This window comes from Octodon degus, unplaced genomic scaffold (genome assembly GCF_000260255.1).
Source record: "Octodon degus isolate 3935 unplaced genomic scaffold, OctDeg1.0 scaffold00002, whole genome shotgun sequence".
Classification (NCBI taxonomy): domain Eukaryota; kingdom Metazoa; phylum Chordata; class Mammalia; order Rodentia; family Octodontidae; genus Octodon; species Octodon degus.
Window position 1 is genome coordinate 1,590,941 of NW_004524578.1, and position 8,259 is coordinate 1,599,199.

Here is an 8,259-nt window from a genome sequence, read left to right on the forward strand (position 1 = left end):
CCAAATATCTATACTTAACTAGAATTAAGCTGGCAGTAATGTCTAATAGGTTGCAATAAATTAAGACATATATAGTAATCCTCAGATAAACCTCTAAGAAAATAACTTTTAAAATAAACACAATTATAACAAAGAAATTAAATGGAAAAATAGGATGTGTTTGCCACAAAAGTAACAACAAAGAAGCAACAGAAAAGTTTAAAAGACAAATCTTAAGTGGTAAAATGGAAGATTTCAATCATATAAATAATTATATGCATCAAATGTAAATGCATTGAACATTTCAATAAAAAATGAGAGACTGTCGCAGTGAGTACAACCTCATAAGCCCTGAGAGATGCGCTCTGGATGGACTTCCTCCACCATGAACCCAGCCTTGTTCTCTTTGACATCAGAGGGGTAAACTCTATTCTCTCTCTCTCTCTCTAGAGTAGGGAAATTTATTGGGGAATTCAAAAGAGGGGTCCTGAAAGGGTTGGTCCTGAATTTTTTTCTCACTTGACAAATGATAGACTTTTGTATTCTTTGAGCTTTTTAAGTATAAAATTTTATAGCTTTATAAAGGTGTCTTATGTTTGACTTACCTTAAAATTTTGTTTGATCACACTGGTAGCACATATTTTAAAAATTGTATCATCAAACTACATTTTAGGCAATTTGTTTCTAGTCAGGAGTTTTGAATTAATTGCTCCTGTGCTAATATAAAGTTATATATATATATATATAACTAAAACTGCAAGGTAAGCCATCCTTGGATCCAGCAGGGCACTGGGACCACGGAGCAAGCCACATCCCCCAAAGTCTGTGAGATGGACAGTGCCTCGGTTTTTCTTCTAGTTGCTGAGACAAAATACCTGACACCTAAATTTAAGGAGGAAAGGCTGATTAATTAATTTAAATGATTTTTCACTTTATTTAAGTTTATAGGTGCAATTTAGCTGCACGTAACTATCAAATTCCCTATATCAAATTCATTATAGGGAATTGGATCTGTACATGACACATTCTGATTCGTCTTTTCTTTCCATCCTCATCTCCTCTTTTCAAACCCTTGTTTGAAAATCTTTGTCCGCAAAGCTCAGTTTTCATTTTATCCTACTTTTTCTCATTCTTTCCCTTCCTCCCTTCATATTTCTCTTTTCCTTTCGAACAGTTTCTTCCTATTTCATGGTATCTTTTGTACATTCATGTTCTTATTTACATTTTAAGCTTCTTACACCAGAAAGATAACATATTCACACAAACGTGTCTGCTTTATTTCACTTACGATTATGGCCTCAAGGTCTGTCCATTTAGTAAAAAAGTCACAATTTTATCTTTATGGCTGAGTAGTGCTCCATTATATTTTTTTAAAATCTATTTCTCAGTTGGTGAGCATTTGGGTTGCTTGCAACGTTTAGCTATTACAAGCTGTGCACTATAAACATGGATGTGCATAGATCGCTACGGTAAGATGCTCTTCTTTTGGGGAGATTCCCAGAAGGAGGATGGCTTGGTCAAATGGGACTGCTAATCCTAGATGTTTGAGGAGTCTCTGCACTGGTTTCCACAGTGACTGTGCCAGTGTACACTCCCATCAACAGTGGCGAAGGCTGCCTTTTCCCCACAGCCCCTCCAGCACCTGTTATTGTTTTCTTTTCTTTCTTTCTTTTTACATTTTTTTCTTTATAATAGCCCTTCTTTCTGGGCAAAGATGGAATCTCAGAAGTTGTTTCAATTTGCATTTAATCCAAGGCCAGTGGTGCTGAGCATTTTTTCCTATATTTATTTGCCTTTTGTTCTTCTTCACCTGAGAGATGTCTTTGTATCTCAAATGATCATTTTTGGATTGGGTCTTTGAATTTGGGTGGTCTGATGTTTTTCACTTCTTTGTATGTTCTAGATATTAGTCCTTCGTCTTAGGAACAGCTGGCATAAACTTGTTTCCACTCTGTGGGTTGTCTCCTCACTCTGCTGGTTATTTCTTTCTTTTGTACAAAAGCTTTTAAATAAGATGAGATCCTAGTTGTTGCTTCTTTGTGATAGCTCCTGTGCACTTAGGATTTTGGTATAAAATCTTTGGTTATACCTATGCCTTCCAGAGTTTGAGCTATTTCAGAGTCCTACCTATTCCAGCAGGTTTAGTGTTTCTGTCTTAATATTTAGATCTTTGATCTATTTTTAGTTTAGTTTTGTGCCTAGTGATAGACATGGCTCTAGCTTTAATCTCTGACATCCAGAAAGCCAGTTTTTCCAGCATCATTTATTAAAGAGGCTAATTTCATTCCCGTGAAAGCATTGGGCTCTGTTGTCAAAGACCGGGTGGCTGAGTGTATCTGGAGATATTTCCGCATCTTGTAGTTTCTGCATCCACTGATCCTCAGGTCTGTGTTCTTGCCAGTATCACGTTGTTTTAGCTCAATAGTTTTGTAGCATAATTTCAAATCAGGGATTGTGATGTCCCCTGCCTTTTCTTTGTTGCCCAGGATTGCTTTTGCTATTTTGGGTCTCTTTGGGTTCCAAATGAGTTTTTGATTCATTTGCTTTAGTTCTCTGAGGAAAAGTTTACTTAGCTAAAAGTGTGTAGAGGTTTCAGTCCATACTCAGCTGGCTTCAGGGCAAGGAGGCTTGATAGAGAACATGTAAGGTGAGAAGAAAGTAGCAAAGCAGCAAGCAGGGGTCAGACAAGCCTCTTTCTGTCCCTTTACTTTATCCAGTGTCCCAGGATTAGGGTGGTGCCATTCCAGTCAGTGGGCTGCTCCAGCAGCCACCCAACTTTAATTCCAGCAGTGTATCACCAATCTGAGACACACGCTCATCTCAACCTAGGAAACCCTCACTGTCATGGATGAGGTGTTGAAGGTTCAACAGCAACACAAGTGAAAGTGAGCAGCCCCCGGGGAGCCCATTCCTGGTGAGCTCACACTTCCTCCAAGTTTGCCCCCCAGAGTGCTGGTAGGCTTGCGAAGCAAAGGTCAGAGCAAAAGGCCCTCAAGCTCCAACAGCAGAAGGGGAAGAGCAGACACTCTGAAGCACACGGGGCCACGGCTGCCCCTGAACTGAAAGTGTTTCCCACATCCTAGTGAGACATGGTCTTGCTGGTGCCTTAGTAGCTGGAGAGAGGAGGACACTCAGCAGTAGACCTTCCTGTCACGTATTTCACCAAAGGAGGGAAGGAACCAAGGAGAAAACATGAAGGTCATTGTCCAAAGTACAGGTTCTCTCCTGAGACCCAGTTATGGGACTTGAGAATGTACACACACACACACACACACACACACACACCCCTTGCCACCATGTCAACGGGGTTCCTGTTTTATAATAGAACTATTGAAAGAGCTGAGACTTTATTTAACAAGAAGTCTCTAGGAAAACTCATACTACCACCCCACCCACCAAAATGAGAGATAAAACAAAGATGCAGGAAGCAATGTTAGCTTCTGATACCTACAGCCACAGCATGTAATAAGCTTCTGGCTACATGAACATAAAGCCACACACAAAGACCAATTTTTACTTTAGTTCCTTTTGCTTAGCACACCATGTCAGGGAGTGTTAATCAACTTTCTGTCACTGTGACAAAACATCAGAGATAATCAACTTAATGAGGGAGAAGGTTTATTTGCTTGCCGTGTGGAAGCTGCAGTGTGTGGATTGCCGGCTGCATCGCCCCGGGTCTGCGGCAGCACAGCTTAGCACAATGGTTGTGTCTGGCAGAGGCGGCTTCTTCACCTCGGTAACCGCAAAGGAAAGAGAGACAGACGAGGGCTAGAGTGCAAGTGTCCTCTTCAAAAGCACACCCTCTGGGCCCGGCTTTCACCCGAGGCCACCCTCATGGACATTCTACTCCCCCGCAGTCCACAGGTGCCCACCAGGCCTTCAGCACAGGCCTCTGGGGGACACGGAAGCTGTGGTGTGGCTTTCAGCAACCACCTACATGGGCACACAACCAGAAAAGGTGGCTGAAAGAGACATAGACTCAAGTGTGGCAGGGATGCTGGAATTAGGAGGCCAGGTGGTAGAACACACAATGATTTATGCGCTACGATTCTAGGAGGACAAATGAACAAAGTGCATGAACAGATAGGTAAAGCTGACGCTTCCATCAAAGAGATAGAAACTCCAAAAGTCACAAGGTAGGTAGAGGCAAAGGGGGTGGGCCGAGGAGCTCAGCTGCTTAAGGGCCTGCCTGGCAAGCCCAAGGTCCCAAGTTTGATCTCTGGTACCACAAGAAAACAAAACGAAACACCCACTGTAACAGAGAGGGAGCAGATTAGCCTGGATACGATGGAGGAGAGAGTCAGTGGACTTGAGGGGATGTGGAAGAAACTTCCAACCCCAAAGGCAAAGAGAAGAGAGACTGGGAAAGTTCAAACAACATGCCCAAGTAATCTTCAACAATTACAAAACTAACAAAGACAGAAGAAATAGAGAAAGGAACAGAGAAATTATTGCCAGGCACAGTAGTGTGCACCCATAATCCGGCACTGGCGAAGCTGAGGCAGGAGGACTTCTGTGCGGTCAAGGACAGCCTGGGCTGCCTAGTGACTTCAAGAGCAGAGAAAGAGAGAGAGAGAGAGAGAGAGAGAGAGAGAGAGAGAGAGAGAGAGAAATTGAAGTAACAGACACCAAATCATAGATCTATGAAACTTGGTGAACTTTTGCAGTTTGATATATTTTTCATGCCTATATTTTATAATCTGAGCACCTACTTTAAAGAGAATCATATGTAATATATTAACTACTGTTACACTTACTATATTATTTTGAATTTTTAACACTGTTTTTATTTTTTTCTCTTTAAAATGAAAAAAGTTTTTTACCTAGGTTTTATATATTTATATGGCAAGAAATGGAAAGCAAAGAGAAAATCTTGAAAAGTTGTCCAAAGTCAAACAAAAAACAAAACTACTCATAGCAGAATAAGGATAAGAAGGAATTACACATCTTTTCAGAAAACATGCAAACAAGAGTGGAGTGAAGTACAGTTTGACTTAATTACCTTTCTTGTTGCTGGGACAAAATACTGGACACTCACAAACTAAAGGAGGAGGGGCTTATTTGGATCACCATTTGTAGAGGTCTCATCCATAGTCTTCTGGCTCCAAGGCTGGGCGGCACAGCAGGGGCATCGTGGAAGAGAAACAGCCCATGGCAGGGCGGACAGGAGGCAGTGGGCAGCAAGCCAACCTTTCCTTTCCCTTTTATCCTATTCAGGCTACAAAGCTTGTGGTGGGGCCACCCACACCCAGGGCAGGCCTTCCCATTGTCCCCACCCAGGACTGTGCTAAACCAACCAGTGAACTAATTTAGTACCACACACCTTTAATCTCAGCATCACACACCCTGGATCCAGCCACCTCCCCGAAGCCCCACCTATGAAAGCATGAGGCTTGGGAGAACAGTTACACTCAGACCACAGTAGGGTGGAAAAGAAATGCCAGGAGAGAATCCTGTACTCGGTGAACGATATTTTTCACAAATGTAGAGGAAATGAAGGGTTTCACATATAAATAACTATTGAGGAAACATATCATGAGTACACTTGCCATACGCAACACATAAGTTCTTTGCAGAGAAAAAGAATGATAAAACCCAGAAATCCCGTAAAAAGAAAGCCCATTAGGGATAGAATAAATAATGGTAGAATTCATTAATTGCTTCCTGACATGCGGGAAGGTTATTGATTCTGCATATTCAGCTTGAAGCTGGCAACTGACAACTTCAGTTGGTCAATTAATATAAGTAAATGTATTATCTTTATATTCTTTAGGTTCTTGATGTAAAAAAAACAAACTTGTTCATACACGACAACTTCGTTGCTTCTTTCTAACTCATGAAATATGGTTCTTTCTATCCCTCATGGATTTTGGTAAAATTGCAAGATATTGTTGAAAAATGATCGTAACATTATTGTTCTGGCCTGAAGTAAAAAAAGAATGCTTCTTATAGTTAACTATTAAAAGCAGTATTCAGGGTAATTTTATTATATAATATTAGTTTCAATATGTAATATAAGAAGAAAATTCATAACAAAGTTTTACTAGGAATGGCTTTTAATTCAACATGTTCAATAACTGTTGAAATAATCAGAATTCTTTTTCTTGCTTCATTTACTGTCCATTTTTCTCAGATTCAACCAATCTTGGGATGAACATTATGTGTATATATTGTGATTTTCAATTAAATATTACTGTATTTAATTGAAATTAACTATCCCATCTTTTTATATGTTTGGACATGAAGGTTATATTAAGCCGCACAATTGGAGCTGACCATCGTTGCTTTTATCTGAAGCCCTTGAGTCAGATAACGTACAGTATTTGCGCAGGGGCCATGCTAATCTTCTCTGTATCGTTCCAATCTTAGTATATGTGCTGCCGAAGCGAGCATGTATAGTATTTGAATGTTTTATAAAACTTATTTGAAACACTATAAACCTGATGTCATCTGAGGAAAAAGTGGAATGAACTCACAATTTCAGTTCTTTCCTTTTAAGAGACCATTTATCTTTTCCTTTTTTTATTATTATTACTTATTCTTATTGTTACTACCTTTGGTCATTGTAGGTGTTCCCCCAAAGCATCATGCAGTCTTGGGGCAGACTTCTAAAGTTTGTGATTAATCTATGACCCAATGCTGGGATTATGAGTGTATGCACTGCTGGGATTATGGGTGTGAGTGCTGCTAGGATTATGGTTGTGAGTGCTGCTGGGATTATGAGTGTGATTGCTGTTGGGATTATGAGTGTAGATGCTGCTCGGATTATGGGTGTGAGTGCTGCTGGGATTATGGGTGTGAGTGCTGCTGGGATTATGGGTGTGAGTGCTGCACCCACCCTGGGGCAGATAGCTTGGATGCCATATAAGAAAGGGAGAAAGGCTTGCCTCTGCCTCTGCCTCCACCACTGTTCCTCCCTTTTTGCTATTGCTGTTCTCTACCTCCATGAACTGCTACCCTCTGCATGCGTCACTTAGCCTGAAGCCAGTGAAGTATGGACTGAAATCTCCATAAACTGTGAGCTCCATAAACCTTTCTGTCCTTCATTTTGAGTGTCAGGTGTTTGGTCCCAGCAACAAGAGAAAAAGTAACCAAAATAGTCATTTATATATTCCCTAAGAAATAACTTATTTCATCTAATTGTTTAAGTGTACTATAAAAATATTATCTAGGTTTTTAAAATAATTTTTCATAAAATTATAGAAACAACATCCCACTGGGTCTGATGATATGTTTTTTCTAGTATGACATGTTGACACTTTCTTTCATTTCATTAATCTTGTTTGATACCTAGTTTGTAATTAGATATTTATGTATTTATTTTTTTATTAACATATATTATCTGTACAAATTCATGCACCTGCCTGTGATGATTCCAGAACGTGTGTGTCATGCATCAAACCCTCCTTGCATGCTACCCTCCTCTCTTCGCCTCCCTGTAGCTAAGAATCCACTCTTGGAGTCCTGGAGTACCCCTATGGCTTGTTTCCTCTTCCACAGACATCTGTTTGTACCATATCAAATTTCTTTGGTCTTTGCTGAGATCATTTTCTCCTTTTAATAGATGTCGATTCTGAAAATTAGTCCAATGATGGCCAGCCTTTCCCCTTTCCTAATGGATGCACCTGAAGCTTTGAGTTGTCCTGTCATCATCATTTTAGCGGTGTCACTCAGATATTGGTGTGTGATCCTTATCAGTCATTCATTTATGAATGTATCATGGACTTACTTGGGAAGCCACACCTATTTAAATATTTAGCAGTCTTTTCGTCATATTCTTCCAAAAGAATATGACATTGTGCCTGAATTTTAGCATTGATTTTTCTTTCAAATGTTATTAAAGACTGTGATTTTATGTACATGAAACTAAATATTCGGTATTTATTAAGGTTAGTTTTGAGTCTTAGTACCTTCCAACTTAGCTAAAACTTTCATATGGTCTCTAGTTCAAGTGACAAATACTAAATATGCTCATTAATTCAAGGAACTCAAGTTTGCTTTAATGTTTTCAAATATTCTTTACCCTGCCAGGTCTTTACCTGATTGGCTTGTTAACTTCCTTTCATGCTTGTGTGACCTTCAGTCTTGCAGTAATTCTGTACATTTTTACTTTAATAATTTCCAGTTTGAATGTCATAAGTGGATAATCTAACATCATCCCTATGTGCAAAATCCATTTCTCTCTCCCTGCATTGGTACCAGGAGTCAAACTCACAACCTCTTGCCACTTTCATCTACTCATACATATTTCATGAAGCATGGAATCAACCTTTCAAATTT

General features: G+C 39.8%; 1 non-coding gene across 1 annotated transcript; it reads right to left on the minus strand.

The window, feature by feature from the left end:
- Nucleotides 1-6,264: 6,264 nt before the first annotated feature.
- LOC111816290 lies at nt 6,265-6,372 on the minus strand. Its single transcript, XR_002820721.1, has one exon. It is a non-coding gene; the product is annotated as a U6 spliceosomal RNA (small nuclear RNA).
- Nucleotides 6,373-8,259: the final 1,887 nt, after the last annotated feature.